This window comes from Pelodiscus sinensis, chromosome 1, assembly GCF_052426305.1.
Source record: "Pelodiscus sinensis isolate ZL-2025 chromosome 1, ASM5242630v1, whole genome shotgun sequence".
NCBI lineage: Eukaryota > Metazoa > Chordata > Testudines > Trionychidae > Pelodiscus > Pelodiscus sinensis.
In genome coordinates, this window is record NC_143052.1 from 22,636,962 (window position 1) to 22,655,655 (window position 18,694).

Genomic DNA, 18,694 nt, shown 5'->3' on the forward strand with positions numbered 1-18,694 from the left:
AAGTTGAATATGAGTCAACAGTGTGATGCTGTTGCAAAAAAAGCAAATATGATTCTAGGTTGTATCAACAGGTGTGTTTGTAAGCAAAACTCGTGAAGTCATTCTGCCGCTCTACTCTGCACTAGTTAGGCCTCAGCTGGAGTACTGTGTCCAGTTCTGGGCGCCACATTTCAAGAAAGATGTGGAGAAATTGGAAAGGGTACAGAGAAGAGCGACAAGAATGATTAAAGGTCTAGAGAACATGACCTATGAAGCCAGGCTTCATGAACTGGGCTTGTTTAGTTTGGAAAAAAGAAGATTAAGGGGGGGACATGATAGCGGTTTTCAAATATCTAAAAGGGTGTCACAAGGAGGAAGGAGAAAATTTGTTCCTCTTGGTTTCTGAGGACAGGACAAGGAGCAATGGGCTTAAAGTGCAGCAAGGGAGGTTTAGATTGGAAATTAGGAAAAAATTCCTAACTGTCAGGGTGGTCAAATATTGGAATAAATTGCCAAGGGAGGTGGTGGAATCTCCCTCTCTGGAGATATTTAAGAACAGGTTAGATAGACATCTGTCAGGGATGGTGTAGACAGAGCTTGGTCCTGCCTTAAGGGAGGGGGGCTGGACTCGATGACCTCTCGAGGTCCCTTCCAGTCCTATGATTCTATGGACAATAAGGAGTTTTTAAAATATATTAGGAAAAGAATGGTATAGGTCTATTACTAGATGAAAATAGTAATAGTAATGCAGAAAAGGCAGAAGTGTCCTATAAATATTTCTATTTTCCATTTGGGAAAAAACAGATGATGCAGTCTCATCATAGTTGTGATGATAAAATTCTTTCTTTATAATATGGAAGAAAACAGTCAACGCTGATAAATTTTGCAGATCATACAGAAACTGGGGGAATGGTAAATAATGAAAAAGACAGGTCGCTGATACAGAGCAATCTGGCTCACTTGGTAAATTGAGTGCAAGCAAACAATATGCATTTTAATACAGCTAGATGTAAATGTGTACCTCTGAGAGCAAAGGATGCAGGCCATCCTTACAGAATGGGAGGCTCTATGCTGGGGAGCAATGATCCTAAAAAAGATTTGGGGGGACTGTTGGGTAAATCAGATGAGCATGAACTCCCAGTATAAGACTGCAGCCAAAAGAGCTAATGTGATCCTAGGATGCATAAATAAGGGTTCTCAAGTTGGAATAAAATAGTTATTTTATCTTCATATTTGGCACTAGTGCAACTGCTGTGGGAATACTGTGCCTAGTTCTGGTGCCTACAATTCAGGAAGGAGCTTGATAAATTGGAGAGGATTCAGAGAAGAGCCACAAGAATGATTAAATGGTTAGAAAACGTGCCTCATTGTGATAGATTCACGGAACTCAATCTATTCCCCAGAGGATGGAGAGAAGCTGTTCTCAGTGTTGACAGATGGCAGAATGATCTCAAGCTGCAGTGGGGGAAGGTTTAGGTTAGATATTAAGGAAAACTATTTCATTGGTGAAGCACTGAAATGGGTTACCTAGGGAAGTGGTGGAATCTCCATCCCTAGAGGTTTTTAAATCCCAGTTTGACAAAGCCCTGACTAGGATGATTTAATCAGGGTTGGTCCCGCTTTTAGTAGGGGATTGGACTCAATGATCTCCTAAGATCTCTTCCAACTCTATGATTCTGTGATTTAGCTTAACAAAGAGAAGGTGATGAGGTGACTTGACAATAGTTTATAAGTACCTACACGAAAACATGAGAAACAAATATTTAATAATAGACTTTTGAATCCAGCAAAGTTCCAGTGGTTGGAAGTTGAAGCTAGACAAAGTCATACTGGAAATACACATTCATTCTTAATGGTGAGAGTAATTAATCATTGGGATAATTAACCAAGGGTTGTGGTGGCAACTGTTAAATCAAGATTTCTAAGCAATCTGGCTTATACTATAAAGAAGATCAGACTATATAACCACAGCGGACTCTTCTGCCCTTAGAATCTATGGGTATGTCTAGACTACATGGCTCTGTCAGCAGAGCCATGTAGATTAGTTTACTAGACATAGCCGCTTCATTTAAATTAAAATGGCTGCCGGGCTGTGCCGATCAGTTGTTTGGTGGCACAGTGCTGTAGTCTGGATGCTCCAAGCTCGACATCAAAGGCATTTGTCGACCTCCCCGGTATACCTCATCACACGAGGCATACTGAGGAAGTCAACAAATGCCTTTGATGTCGAGCACGGAGCATCCAGACTACAGCGCTGTGCCGCCAAACAACTGATCGGCACAGCCATTTTAATTTAAATGAAGTGGCGATTATTTAAATCGGCACTTCATTTGGGTATATCTAGTAAACAAATCTAAACTAGACATACCCTATGAATATATAGCATTCTCCAAAGGCTAGTTCCACATGAAATTCTGCAGTCTGACATTATGTAAAAGTTCTTGGAAGGAGAGCTGCCCCCAAAGACTCATGTAAACTTCATGAATTTTGAAAATTTAAAATGTGAAAAAAAGGAAAAATATTGAAAAACTTTTAGCAACATTCTCCCCCACTCTTCCTCCACACAATATTCAACCAATAAAGGAGCTAAATTTTTTGGAAGTTTTTCATTTTCATATGAAAAATTGGTTGAAGGAGTTTCAAAATTCCCTCCCCCACCCTCATCTTCTTTTACTTATTTTTCTGAGTGGGGGCAAAAGTGGAGACACCAGATAAGTCTACAGAGGCTACAGATCAAGCATGGGTCTATGAGCCAAAAAGGCATACATGCTATATATACTTCTGCTAACAGCTGGTCTGACTAATATTTTACAAAAAAAAATAGTTATGCCTTATAATATCCCCACTAAATAAAATAAACATCTTTGTTTCTACTTTATAGCTGATGAAAATGTGACTAAATCAAGAGTAATATGTCAGGTCACGTATCAAATTAATATTAGAATTAGGGTTGGAGCCCAGAATGCAGGTTTCTGTCTCATCCACTTAAGCACAGTCCCTCCAGATAATTTTCTTGGAATCTCTCAGTTTTCCCATCTGTTGAATGGAGAAATAATTGGTATGTATCAGAGATGAAACCTGATGTCGTACAGAATTTCAGATGTCCATGGTCCCATATATGTCATACAGTTTCATTTCATAATGGCTAGCACTGAGTTCTAGAGTCTCTCCTCTTGGAATGGAGCTGGCTATGCGCACTCCAATGCTATTGCAGAGCATAGAATCATAGAATACTAGGACTAGAAGGGACCTCGAGAGGTCATCGAGTCCAGTCCCCTGCCCTCATGGCAGGACCAAATTCTGTCTAGACCATCTCTGATAGACATTTATCTAACCTACTCTTACATATCTCCAGAGATGGGGATTCCACAACCTCCCTGGGTAATTTATTCCAGTGTTTGACTACCCTGACAGTTAGGAACTGTTTCCTAATGTCCAACCTAAACCTCCCTTGCTGCCGTTTAAGCCCATTACTTCTTGTTCTATCCTCAGAGGACAAGATGAACAAGTTTTCTCCCTCCTCCTTATGGCACCCTTTTATCTACCTGAAAACAGCTATCATGTCCCCCCTCAGTCTTCTCTTTTCTAAACTAAACAAAACCAATTATTTCAGCCTTCCCTCATAGAACATGTTCTCTAGACCTTTAATCATTCTTGTTGCTCTTCTTTTGACCTTCTCCCATTTCTCCACATCTTCCTTGAAATGTGGTGCCCAGACTGAACACAATACTCCAACTGAGGCCTAACCAGCGCAGAGTAGAGCATGTGTTTGAGCTTGCTGAATTTGAATTGTGTCAGTGCCACTGGGGAAGCTGACATCTACCTGAAAATCAAGGAAAGCATCATTTGCAAAGCAAGATTTACAGCCGGCCAGAAACTAAGAAACATTGAGTTACTATATGTTGTTTTGCATTTGACCATTCATTAGTTACCCAGTGCCCGCTTTCAACATCATCCCTAGAGCTACAGATTTTTTTTCACCCCAGTGTATTTATAATTGTGATACACGGGCACTACTCTATGGGAACACTCACTGGCATGTAATAAAGAATTCTAGTCCAGCCCCTCAGCTCGCGTAAATTCACATAGAACCAATTGCTTCAATTGAGCTACTCTGATATACAGCAGTGGAGGAACTGGCCCTTTTAGTATTTAAAACTCTAAAGTGAACATTGTGGGGTGAAAGGTCTGTAATTATCAGACAAATTCCCTGGCACATATGCATCTGCAGTACACACAATTATTTATAACTTGTCAGGACACTAGCAGTCAGTAATGTGACCATATTTAAACAGCTAGGACTAATAAAATGTAGGAAGCATGAGGTGCAGCAAAGTGATTCTGAGTAATAAAAATAATACACTATTCATCACTGCATACCTCTAGCACAATAACATAATGGAATGGATTTCCCCTTTTAGTCGTCATACACATTCCTAGGTGGGCCCTGAATATCGGTGCAGCTCAAATCTTTCACTACCAGCTCATTAACAACATTTACAATGCCATGAATCTAGCCACAACATTTGCAGTCATGGTTCCTAGTAATGCCATTGCTATTGGTGCTGTTATCTAACAAGAGCAGCCACTAACATTGGATCTGTTCAGGTCTGATCTTCACTAAGAGCTTCATGCTATGCAAATTATGCCACCATGCATATGTTATTGGAAAAACAAACGATAGTCAACATTTGCTGTTCTAGGTACATGCTATTCAATCGTCTGTAAATAAGAGTTGAAGATTCTATGGGCCAGACTCTTTGGCTACATCTACACTGGCAGCTTCTTGCATAAGAACAGCTGTTCTTGCACAAAAACTTGCTGGATATCTACACTGAACGCGTGTTCTTGCGCAAGTACATTTACAGTCTGGCATCAGAAAACAGGGCTTCTTCCAGAAGAGTTATTCCTCTCCCCACGAGGAATAAGCACATCTCTTGTGCAAAAGCACATGCCAGTGTAAACACGCTCTTGTGGAAGACTGTTTGCGCAAGAACTCTTCCGCAAAACAGTTCTTGCGCAAGAAGCTGCCAGTGTAGACGTGGCCCATGACGTACCAAATTTCTGCTTGGAGTAACAGAGAATGCGTATCAGCAAGGAGCCATTTAGGATTTTCTAAGTCTCTGTTTGGAGCTGTCTTTGTCCAAGATTAGAGGAACTCAGGTGCTGCTTTGAACTTTGCCAAGTGGCAACAGTTCTCAATTACCATTACATGCTCCATTCACATTTCTTCCCTGACCCCTTGAGATACCTGAGCCACAAGGAATGATGGCATAGGTGTAAACTATGCTATCTCCATGCCCAATCAAGATTCCCCATTCTGGGGAAATGCTCAGAAAGGGACATAAGGACAGATTCCATCTCCTTTGGCCACTACAGCAAACTAAAGTGGAAGGAATACAGCAGAGAATCATAGAACACTAGAACTGGAAAGGACCTTGAGAGATCATCAAGTCCAGTCCCCTGCCCTCACAGCAGGACCAAGCACGGTCTATGTCATCCCCGATAGATGTCTGTCTAACACTATTCTTGAATATCTCCAGGGATGGAGATTCCACAATCCTCCTAGGCAATTTATTCTAGTGTTTAACCACCCTAACAGGATGTTTTTCCTAATATCCAGCCTAAATCACCCTTGCTGCAATTTAAGCCCAAGAGGTTGTGGACTCCCCATCACCAGAAATATTTAACAGCAGATTAGATACACGTCTATCAGGAATAGCCTTCATGTTAGGGATACATGTGCATTGTAACATCTATTGTTATCTTACTGAAGTCTCTTTTTAGAAGAACAGTATAGTCAAAACCACAGAACAAAGATTCCCAGCCTCCTCACACAACTCGTACACGTTTATTACATACAAGCCAGAGCTCATTGCAATTTGGAGCATCCTTAGCTTCATCATGCCGCAGAGCACACACAGCTGAAATGAAGGCGGGCAGCACTAGCGAAGAATTTAGAAACTCTTTTTTCCCTTCCTTATTCTCACCCTGACTCTTTTGTTTGGACTTTCATTGCACAAAGAGCTCTCTGGTGTAGGGTCAGCATTTTCTTGTTTCTACTGCACATTTGTGGTGACTGTGAAATAATAATATAATAATAGGGAGAAGTAAACCAGAGAAGCATTCATGGAAGCCTGAAATGTCTATCCTGGAATGTCTACCCATTTCAGGGAATATCTAATTTGGGACACCCATGATAACATTTAATCTCCTCATTTTCTCTCACCCACAGACCAAAGCAGCTGCAAATCTTGGCTTGGGAAATCAAGTGATCAGTTGCTGAAGTAAAAATGTGTTAACTTTAGCAGTTGCTTTGTGTCTCTCTGTGCCAATTGCCAGGCATGACAAATAAGAACTTTTAAAAATACAAGGCCAGATTCACCAATACACTCTGCCTGTTTGCACCCCCTTCAGGGGGATGCAGTTACTTAATTCACTATGCTAGAAAACAGACCCTGTGTAGCTGGGAAACTAGCCTTCTGCAATCCTTACCCACAGGCATACTTTCATAAATGTTAACCTGTGTGAGTGAAGCCTACTCATGGTATAAGAGTTTCTGGACACAGACAATGATAAATAATAACATGATAAATGCTTGATGATGATAAAGAAATGCATGATAAATAATAATAATCAGCAATGTCAGTGGAAAACTACATTTACCTTTTAATGACTTGAACAACCAACCAACCAATGGAGGTGCTAATGGCAGTTAACAGCCTCTTGTAACTATTTGCACTATACTCACTGTCTTTCTTTTTCTTCCTCTCCTCCCCTTTTTCCTTCCTTATTTATTCTTGGATCTGGACTTATACTCTGGTCATCTTAAGAAGTGGTTTTTGTCCACAAAAGCTTATGATACCATCTACATGTTTTGTTAGTCTTTAAGGTGCTACTAGACTATTTATTGTTTTTTAAGTTTTTACTTTTACTTCAATTGATTTAATTTTGCTCTAAATCTGTGTGTAATACAGGCTTCAAAAACTTCCATCTTCCTTTTTTCCATCCTCTCCTTGTGCCAGGGGGGTTGACACTGCTACATGTTGCAGCTAGAAGAAATTGTACAATAAAATACAGAATCTATGCTGCTAGGCAGTGCATGCAAAATTTGCTTCTGCTGTTTTCTTTACTGCTTGTCAAAACTTGCTTGAACTGCTCATGGAGCTATCTCTGCACTAGCTCACCGACCTGAGAAAGTGCCAATTAATACCAGGGCTGTATACTGCTTGTCTTTCAATCCCTACAAGGTTTTCTCTTTTTCCCTGGAAGTTCTTTAAAATGTGGATGGAAGTGTCTGTGAATTATCTGCTTTTCACAAGCACAGGCCAATACAAGTAAACGCATACCTGTAAATGCATGCTACATATCTTGGGTAAAAAAGAAAAGGACAACATATTATTGTAATGCCTTGGTAGACACAGACAAGGCATGTGACTATGCTGATGCTGTATTAACTGTACAAGGACAGCTGTAGCGTCCTTACTTTTATTATACAAGAAGGAAAAAATTGTGCTATGTGGCTTTTGAGTCACTGGCTTCTATGAAAAAAACACCACACAGAGGATCTGATGGGAATCTTTCCAGTGACTTCAGCGGCATTAGATCAGGCCTCAACGCAGGGAATGATAAAGCTGATGTCATTATTTGCACCTGTACAGCTGTTAAACACAACTTTAAAAACCCCTTCTGTTCAAATTATACAGGTCAGAACAAGAGTTCACATGGAAAATGGATTGTTCTTCAAATAAGCTTATATTTCGAAGGACATAATCTGTCTATGCATACATCTAATGGCTGTTCGGAATCTATCACCTTCTACCGATCACTCTTTGGTCTCTCCTCCTCTCTAAGGCTAGGTCTACACTGCAGAGTTTTTGTGCAAACACAGCTGTTTTTGCGCAAAAACTCACAGAGCGTCCACACTATAAGCGTATTTTTGCACAAGAAAAAGTACAGTAGATCATCAGAAGACAGGGCTTTTTGCACAAGAGTTATTTCTCTTTCTAAGAGGAATAAGCCTTTTTGAGCAAGAGCTCTTGCAGAAAAAGGCATGTGTGGATGGACACCAGGGGTTTCTTGCCCAAGAAACCCATATTGGTAAAAGCACAGGTACTCTGATGGCCATTCTGCAAATGGCCATCAGAGTGTTCTTGCTCAAGAGCATCCATGGCAGCGTGGATGCTCTCTCACGCAAAAGCACGTGGCAGTGTGGACGCAAGAACGTTTTGTGGAAGATCTCTTCCACAAAAAATTCTTGCACAAGAAGCCTGCAGTGTAGCCATAGCCTAAGTGCTCCAGTTATAGAACTAAAGCATACTTTATCATGCAGAAATGTGCTCTTCCAGGGGCCAGCAGCTTCTAAAGAGAGATTGGAGCAAACTAAGTTTGCATATATCATATATTGGGACCTCATGGCTGAAAATGTTCCATGCAGTAACTGTAGATGTAACCAACATGCTTTTACACTGGCCCCCTGTACACATATAAAGAGAAGTGTCCACAAATATCCCAAAGAGGAAGGTAATACCCACTGAGCATGCTCAAAAACTTTCTTGAAGCCAGTGTTTGAAGGCACCATTATGCACCAGCTGTCATGTCTGGATCTCAAAATCTGTAATAATTTGCCTACATTTAAGTGTTATTCCAGCTTTTACCTATTCGGGAAACCCACACACACTGTCTATAATACACAGCTTTTAGTGACAAAGCCGTGTCGACAGGGCCATGTCGCTAAAAGTCAGGCAGTGTAATGTTCTTTGTCAGCTCTTTTGCCAACAAAAATCTTCCACCCCATGGGTGGTATTTGCTTTGTCTGAAGAAAGCACTGTTCATACTAGCACTTGCCCAAGTAAAGCTTTTATCATTTGGGAGAGGGGATACCATAAGCACCTCTTTTGTGCCTTTTGTGAATGACAAAAGTTTTGTTGCTCAATTGTCAGTGTAGACAAAACCTTAATCAAATAAGGGATGGTTCATTGCAGTGTATTTTATGAAGGAAGAAGGAGAACTGGGAGAAGAGCATCTGTCACTTCTACAATATGTCTTTACTAAGCAAAAGAGGTATTCTTAACTCAACTTAACATGAGCTAAAATCCTAGGGAAGACAAGCCTGTTTTCAGACCACAAATTAGTGGGTCAAGTTGAAAACTATGGGTGAGCCTAGAGTTTACCTACATTTTAGGCCACATTATGGACTCAGAAATAGCCTATAGAGAAAATCAGTGGGAAAAGATTGTGCACTAAAGATAAATGTTATGGTGAAGCCCCACATAACAATGTAGCAACTCATCCTACAATCGACACCCATCAAAGAGAGTTTGTGAAAGTTTATTGAAGAACAGACTGGGAGACTTACTGCCTGATAACTTTTTGAAACAAAATCTATTAATATTTTTGCAAATGTCTCTTTGTATCCAACATACACATTGGGTAATAAGCAGTTGGGTGGCACTGTGTCTGTGAAGGGAATGAAGAATTGTCAAAAAAAAAATCTAAGCTCAAGGTTTTGAAGGCAATGCCCTGGATTTGTCTCTATGCAATGCTTTCTGAAAAGATAGAACTCTCACATGGGCTACAGTGAAAGTGTAAATAAAAATGCAGGAAGGAGAACATAACAGTTGTTGCACATAATCCTTCCAACATAGGGAGGAATTACAAGCAGCTCACAGACCAGATGCAGTGCGCCAGAGTTATCCTGTGGCAGACCACCTGATAGTTTATTTACTTGATCATTTGTAAGCACTTTCAGCTCTCAGTGGCTTTAGTTCACTGTTCCCATCAATGGGAACTGTGGGAAGCAGTATGGCTAGGAATGGTGAACCGTGGCCAACTGTTGTTTTCACATCTAATACTTTGCCTGCAACTAAATGGAAATCTAGTGAAGTGGAAATACATCAATTGTGGGAAAACTGGAGAAACTGCTTACAGGGCTAGACAACGCATGTTGATTATCCAATATTAACTACTATCTGGCCAAATAAGCAGTTAATCTGCTTTGCATCATCAGCTAACATATGGAGCAACTTTTCAGAAAGATCATCAAATATGTTTCTTTTTCAAGGTTGCACTGACTGGTTTATTATCCTTAGCCCTGGGAGGAAGATGAGGGATTTAAACACATCCTGAAAAACATATGTGCAGCCTGCCAAGAAAGGAAGAAAACAATCAAGTTTCCTGTAAAATGGGAGTTGAAATATTCCCTCATCTACCTCACAGAGGTGTCATGCATAGTAAGTATTTCAAAGAGGTAAAGCACTAAGGAGTAGTAGTATTTGGACCTGAAAATCTACTTTATTACTGTCTCTGGTACTGTAACGCCCATAAGCCCCAACAAACTATTGAGCTACATACTGTATATATGCATAGTAAAAGACAGTCCCCACCATGTAAGCTTATAATGTAAATTATATTGTGGTGGCAGTAGCACTGACGTTTCAGGCTGCTTGCTTTTCCATAGCTGATTTTTCTAATGTTCTAAAATCAACACTTATTTGGAGTGTCTTGGAAGTTACTGGGGTAACCTCATAGGGGTGGCCTGAGATACAGTATCTCATGATCATTTGTTGCTCTACAGCAGCATTTTGTAGGGGCTCCTAAAAGTTTGCCCTCAGAGCAGCTTCCTGTTTACCAGCAGACATTCTGAGTGCTATGAAATCCATATGTGTACTGTGCTCTTATTTTAGTTCAAGGAGAACACCAATAATTAAATAGAGAGAAGACAAAAGATTATCATAGCAGCAGCAGCATTGGGCTATGGCTACCCTAGAAACATTTGCCAGTAGAGAGGCCGTTGACTGTGTGACTCTTTATGACATTTTGTTTATTGGCAAAAGCCCTAGTGTAGATGCAAAGTACTGTTTATCTTACTTGGAGAAGGAGTATTGTCTATAACATCAAAAACACTTTGTAATTTGCACCTAACTTACGAGTGTTTGCTGGATTAGCTATACCAGTAAACCTTTTGTAGTGAAGACTAGATCTTAAGATAAAGTAAACATGCCTCATGGTCCTCACCTGTTTCTTAAACAATAGACAAAGTATGATCAAAGAAAATTAGGTAGCTACAACTTTCATCAATGATCAAAACATAATAACAGCCATAATAGGCCAGATCAAAATACAATAGCCTTTTATCCCACATAGCCTTTTATCCCATCTTGTGACAGTGGTCAATGCCAGCTGCCTCAGAGGAAATGGACAGAACAGGGAATCATCAAGTGATCCAGCCCTTGTTGCCCATTTCCTGTTTCTGGCTACTAACCATTGTTGGACCTGTCTTCCACAAATGTATCTAGTTCTTTTCAGAACCCTGTTACATTCTTGACATTCACAACCACCTCTGGCAAAGAGTTTCACAGGTTGGCTGTGCATTGTATGAATAAATACTGCCTTTTATTTGTTTTAAACTTGCTACCTATTAATTTCATTTGGTGACCCCTAGTTCATGAATTATGTGAAGGAGTAAATAACACTTCATTATTTACATGCGCCATACCTGTTGTGATTTTAGAGATCTCTATCATATACTGCCTTTGTCATCTTTTTTTCCAAGCTGAAAAAGTCATATTAATCCCTCCTCATATAGAAGCTGTTCCATATCACCAATCATTTTTAATTAGGAAATGCTGAGCTCTAGGAAAAACATCCATAACAGAGATCCCTATTCACAGTGCTATCATAATGCTGACATTAATAAATGTAATGCAAGGACACTGTGATTAGTCAAAACTATAACTAGTGTTTATCATTCAATACAAAGTCAGAAAACAAATTTCAATTTTCTACAATAAATTATCCATACTGCACAAACCAAAACTTTCTAAGCACTAGGTTTTTTCTGTGAAAATGAGTCAAAGGGAAATGTTAGCCGTTAGAAATTTTTTTAAACCAGCTATTGCAAACCTCAGCTGATATTTTCCCCTCACAAACTGCTGTAGGAAAATCAAGGAGTGCACAAATTACAACAACATTTTAAAATGACTCTAATGCAAAGGAACAGGAATTGCTGCAGAACTTCTTCACCCCTCTTAATATAGAAATTCAAGTATAACCTCAATGATTGTGAGGCATTTATTATGGCCAGAGGAAGAGCCCATGATGCAAATTGAGGTCACTTCATTAAGGACTTCCTCAGATATAGACCCCCCCCCCCCCCCCCCCGCCGCCGCAATGGTCACTGATCTTGGTAATCCAAGAAGATCTCTAAAATCCACATGCACAGGAAGATTGTATTGAAAATGTGTATATTCCTGGGGTAGAGTTTGTGGTGCAAATGTGGGATGATTTGAATAAGGGATACATTGCCAGCATGTATTTTTTAAATTTTCAGAATGCTGAAAATCCAGGGGCATAGTAAGATTATCTTGAACACCATTTGTCACAGGGACTGCACAGATCTAGAGAAAACAATAAAATCCCTATGCACATTCCCCTGCCTCAGTATTTTCACTACTTTGAGCATTCTTTGTACTGAGGTGGTCAGAGTTTTAAAGAGTCCAAAATCATTCTTCTCCCTCTTTTCTCCTTGCACTTGATTTCTCCACTGGAACAAGAAGTCTCTTCTCACTCCTGAAGACAGCGGTCTACTTATGGTCTTTTCGCCCTCTGTCCCGCTTAAATGGCCAGTGAGAGTAAAAGAAAGCTTTCCTTCATAACCTTCAATATCCTTAGACTATAGCAGGAGGCAATGTGGAACTCAGTTATGCAACTACAGCTGTGTGAATAGCATAGCTGGAGTCATAATAGCTTAGATCAAGTTACCAGATCTTTGTCAACTCCCTTTATGCTTCTTGATCTGGTGAAGCAGCACAGTAAATGGGAGAACAGTCAGCAGTTAATTAAGCTGGTCTTTACAAGATCAACTAAATCAACCCCTGTAGTGCCAATCTCCCAGTAAGTGTACACGTATTTTGTTTGGGTGACTTCCCTGTTCAATCTTGTCAGGAGATTCAATGCTTAGTTATAGTGCCCTGAAGTTCAGATATGAAAAACTGATTTGCCTTGAGCATTAGCCATCTCATTGTCCAAGGGTGCTCTATTTGAATGGATGATCATCAGGAGGTTAAATAACCTTTCATTGTTAGCCCTATGCCAAGAACAAGAATTTCTCCTGCCACCTCCTGCTTCTAGTTCAATATGGAGGCAAAGATGGGAGAGAAGGCAAATAAATCCAGGTGTCAAAATGGAATTTGCGTTGTCTGACAGATAAACAGAGAAAGATCCCAATACCAAGCAGAAATCATGCTCTGTCTAGACAGATTACCCCCAATCATCACACTTACATCCCATATTACATATAAATTACGTTATTTCCAGCTATCAGAGGGGTAGCCGTGTTAGTATAGATCTGCAAAAGTGACAAGGCGTCCTGTAGCACCTTATAGATTAACAGATGTATTGGAGCATAAGCTTTCGTGGGCAAAGACCCACTTCATCAGATGCATCGAAGTGGGTCTTTGCCCACGAAAGCTTATGCTCCAATACATCTGTTAGTCTATAAGGTGCTACAGGACTCCTTGTCATTATTTCCAGGGTCACTTAAGAAATGAGTGAATGTAGAGTGGGAATCTCTTGTTACCGTCAGTACAGCAGATACATCAGTACTGTAATAATCATGTTGTAATAAAGCAGTGTGAAAGTTAATTTGTTGCCACAGGTTTTTATTTTACTAGCCAGCTCATGTGGCTGCCATCCCAGATGAAACATGTACCCACTTTCTAGTTGGTAGATGTAGCAGGGCAGCTGCTCCATCCTGGTGTGGACAGGGTGGCCAAAAGCCTCCATGGGTCCCTGGGCAAGGTGGGGAGGCAGTTCCACATATCCAGAAGGGGTGGAGCCTCAGGCGGAAGGGGTAGGGCTAGGACAATGAGCCTTCTATGCTACCCAGAGCACGGTGCGCCCCTCCCCCCAGATCTGAGAGCCACACAAACTACATGGTGCAGCATTCCAGGGTCGATTTGAAGGGCCCAAGGCTTCAGCCACCACTACTGCCACAGGAGCAGCAGCAGCCACCAAGAGCCCTAGGCCCTTGAGAATTGCCAAGTCCCAGGGCAACTGCCTTCCTCCTCCCACCCCCCCCCCCTTTCCCCGGTGGTGGGTCTGGGCATGGAAGAGGTTAAAGCAAACCAGAGAAGCTGTGCAGAGCTCCATTCAACCAGGAGAGGGCTTACTGACAGCCCACCAAGTGGAGGCTGGAAAGCAGCTTATTAGGGTGTAAGTTTTCATGGGTAAAGCCCAATTCATCTGATGAAGTGGATTTGACCCAAGAAAGCTCCTGCCCTAATAAATAGATTTGTAGCTAGAGTCCTGACCACTTGATTGAATTCACTAAAGATTTATTGGAATTTTGCAGTAGTTAGAAGTGTTTGGTATCCTGGCCAAATTCCAATGCAAGTAGTCACATCCTTTCCCCCCCCTCCCCCCCCCGTCCATGCAGTTATAGTAGGAGTGTTCTTATTTCTACAACACTTTTACGTAGTCCTTCAGAAGAGTGCCATTGAGCAGCTGCTATGTTCTATCAGAGATGACCACTTTCTAGGGGTGAATTGATCACTTGATATTCCTTGCTTATATCTCAGAGGTGACCTGAGGCTTTGATAGTTATCATCTGGAAAGTGCTTGGACGTCTTTGCATGCTTTTAGCCATATGAAGCACTGATCTCAGAAGATGCCATTAGCTTCATATTGTCATTTGAAATGTACATTTGCCTTATTTAGATGATCATTCATATCATGCCAATTAAAATAGAGGGAGCAAACAGTTTAACATGCATGCAGTTTAAACCATTTCAGCAAGACTCAAAATGTTCTAATAAGTACTTATACTGAACACTTTTCATCCATACATTTCAGAGCTTGTTAAAGGAAGCTTTACACAAGTAGAGAAACTAAGACCAGGAATGTGAAGTGACTCACCCAAGGTTACACAGAAGTTGACTGGCAAAGCCAGGAAGAGGACTGAACTTTTGAGCCTTATCCCTTAAACAAAATCAGCTCCAGAGGTAAAAGGCAAAGAACATATCCTGAAATAATTAGTCTCAGAGGAGTAGCAGTGTTAGTCAGTAACTTAAAAAACAACAAGTAAATAAATAAATATAAGTCTGTAAGGGTACATTTACACAGCAAGGCTGAAATCAAATTAAGCTACGCAACTTCAGCTATGTCAATTCAGCTTTTGGTGCTGTCTACACAGTAGGAAGTTGAAGGAAGAACACTCTTCCTTGAACTTCCCTTACTCCTCAAGAAATTAGGGTCACCAGGAGTCATAGAGTTAGAAGTCCTCCACCTCGACATTATTTTGAAATAAAGGCTTGCAGGGTAGATGCGCAAAATAATGTTGCCATGTAGACGTAGCCTAAGGTGCCAAAGGACTACTCATTGTTTTGAAAAAATTAGAGCTGTCACTAATGGCTGTATTCAGAAAGAGGTTTTTGTTTTGTTTTTTTTTAAACCAGTGCAGACTACAGCAAATTTGCAGAACAAAAGACAGAAGCAGAAGAGTGTATGCATTTAAAGAAGGACTGGTGTCTTCACTTATTTCAGAAACCTTGCACAGTTCATGATTTATGTATCTCTGGCCATATCGAATAAAGACAGGTCTATTTTTCGTCTTATTGTTTCCTTCCTTGCTTGAAAGGAAATGGTAACTGAAATTGTATCTCACACTTACAGTGCTGGACACCTAAGCCCATCTTTCCTGAACTGTTTAATCAGCTACTGTGGCTCATAGTGACCAGGGCAAATGAATCTCTTCAATATTGTAAGAATGAAAGACTGAAACATTCTTCCATTAGAACTTCCAGGATTTAAACAGAGAATCAAGATGGGTGAGGTAATATCTTTTATTGGATCAACTTCTATCAGTGAAAATGATGAGGAGTCTTGTGACACCTTAGATACTAACAGATGTATTAGTTCTCAGAGGGATAGCCATGTTAGTCCGTAACATTAAAAATCAACAATTAGCACTATGGCACCTTAGAGACTAACAAAAATATATAGAATCATGAGCTTTTGTGATCAAGACACACTTTATTAGATGAGTTGGAGTGGAAGTAACAGAAAGCAATATATATGACAGCGAAAGAACTACCTGTCAAGTGTAAGGACCTGTGTTAATGAAGCTAATTAAGGGTTCTGGTGGTGTCCCATTCGTAGCTTTTTAATGTGAAAATGAAGATGTTAAAGGCAGGAGAAATTGGCTTTATAATGTGTTCATTAACTTAACATAAGTGCCTGAAAAATCAGGTCTTTATCCAGTTATTAGTACAGACACAGGATTTAAGGAGTTAGATAAATGAGTTGCATTCTAGGAGTATCACTTTAGGAGAAGAAAATATGTTTGATAAATTCAGTGGGGGTGGGGAGGGGAGGTTCTGAAACTAAAATCACCCTGCTTTTCTGCTCCATGATAAATGTGAAATATCCTAAACCAGCTCTGGCAGACACCTACTGCATAGGATTCTATTCAAATGTGCTATTGTGTAATACAATATTAACCACATTCTCATGCCCTATACCATATTTGTACGGTACTGACATTAGCAAATGCTAGTAAGTTGATCAAAAAGAGAGTCGATTTCCTGTAGCTAAGCGTACAAGCTTTAATGATTCAATTCTGTCCATGTTCGCAGCCATGCAGGAAGAGGATGTCCTATTTTTAGATCCAACCTTGAGCATGTTTACTGGCAAATATATCTACAGGCAAACAATGCAATTGTTTTAACTCTTTGATCCGACTGCTTTTCAAAAATCAAAGAGCACAGCTAAATACATGATGCTACTGGAATTATGTATTCAGGCAGCAAAACACACCTGGGTGAAGTGCCATCTGACCATGTTGTTGGATTTTTGTTGTTGTTGTTTTTCTCTTTTTTAATGTATTCTCCAGAGAAGAAGATAAAAAGAATTTGAGGTCAAGGCCTCTGTTTCCAGCCAGACAGAGTCATAGTTGGAGCTGTGCAGGCTCTGCAAGGCTCAGGACATAAAGCAGATGGCAAACTGAGCACTGCAGGATGAATGCAAACCAAGTTTGTCTTTGATAAACTGGAACTTCCAAGAGAAACCAGCATCCCCCTGCCTTTCCTCTGCCCTCACATATATAGATGTCTTTCGGCCACAGCTACACCAGTTTATTCCCCACCTGAGGGAGTCCTCTCCTTTACCAGCTGCCCTTTCTCACAAATCAGCACCAACACAAGAGATGATAAACAAGGAACAAGCTAACAAAAAATTGCAATCATCTTATGGATAATTTGTGAAAATAAAGAGACAAAATTATCCATTATGAGCTAGTCACTGAACTCTACTAATAATAGTTCTTACTTCTTATTTGCATTGCAGTAACTTGAAGCATTCAACTTGAAAAGGTACAGTACTTCAGAAAGAGTCTAGGGCCCCATCCTATTAGATGTGCAAACAGAGAGAGCCAATCCCTTCTCTAAACAACTCACAATCTAAAAAGCTACAAAGCTTCGGGGCGAGGAGTGGTATTGGCAATGGAGGGCTAGTGGAGTTGCTATGGAGTACAGCATAAATAATAATTGAAAAGTACTTTGCATGTCGTATCTCTTCAAGAAGGTGGGAGGGACCACACAAGCACCGTTAGGCGAAATGACATGCCCAAAATCACAGACAGGTCAGTGGCAGAGCTAGAAATTGTCAATAATCCCCAAATCTCCTGACTCCCAATCCAGTGCTCTATTTCCTGGACTACCTTGCCTTCCTAATACACTGATTGCTCAGTCCTATAAAATGTCAGGTACCTTCTCTGAGGTGCTGAAAGCCCTTAACTTCTGTTGACAATGGAAGAAGAGGGTCTTCAACATTTCTTGAAGGGTTGGGTCCTTAACTTATTGTTAAAACTGGAGCTGGTCAGAAACATTCCAATACGACTCTTTCTTTTTTGTCAGAAATTGCCAGTTTGCCGAAACCTGCCTGCTCTCCTGTGAGTTCTCCTGCCTGCTGGACTAACAAGGAGCCAAAAACCTGGAAGCTCTTGGGAGCTTCTGGTTCCTCAGCAGTCTAAGTAGCTTCACAGCAGCCTCGATTTCCAGGGACCATAGCAGCTCATCATACAGACTGTCCCAGACTCAGGGTCTCCAGACTCCTAGGGTCCGTAGCTCAGGGCAGCCTGCCAGACAGACTGCCCTGGAGTCAGAGCTCTGCTCCTTTCTGAATCCCGTGATCCAAATCAGAATAAAACAAAATATGAAAGTCTTCTGCAAAATGCAGTTACCACTGCCTCACTCCAGGAAATGCTCTGGTAAATATATGATTTGTGGTGGCATATCCCTTTAGCCATGTTGATTCACCTTCCCTCAAACTCTTTATCGTCTTCAGACTCCTTTTCTGTATTCAGAATTTTATGAAAAAAATGAAATAAAAAGGATCCCAATTACAACAGGCCTGCCAGTTTCAGTTTTGGCTTAGAGACCAATTTAAGCTTTTATTATAAGTCCTTTAATGTGCAGGGTTTATAAAAACAAAAACAGAATTGCTGATAAATCCCAAGGACCAGGCTGCGAACACAGTGACTGTGTAATGTTTACTACTTCATGACTAGGTTTGACAAAATGTGCAGAATGTTAAAGTGTTGCCATGAAAATATTTCCAAGAAGTATTGTTAGAATCTATTGGAAACCACATATCGTTCTAATAGGAGGGGAAAACATGATAAAATATGAATTAACACAAGATAAGATTCATATAATAA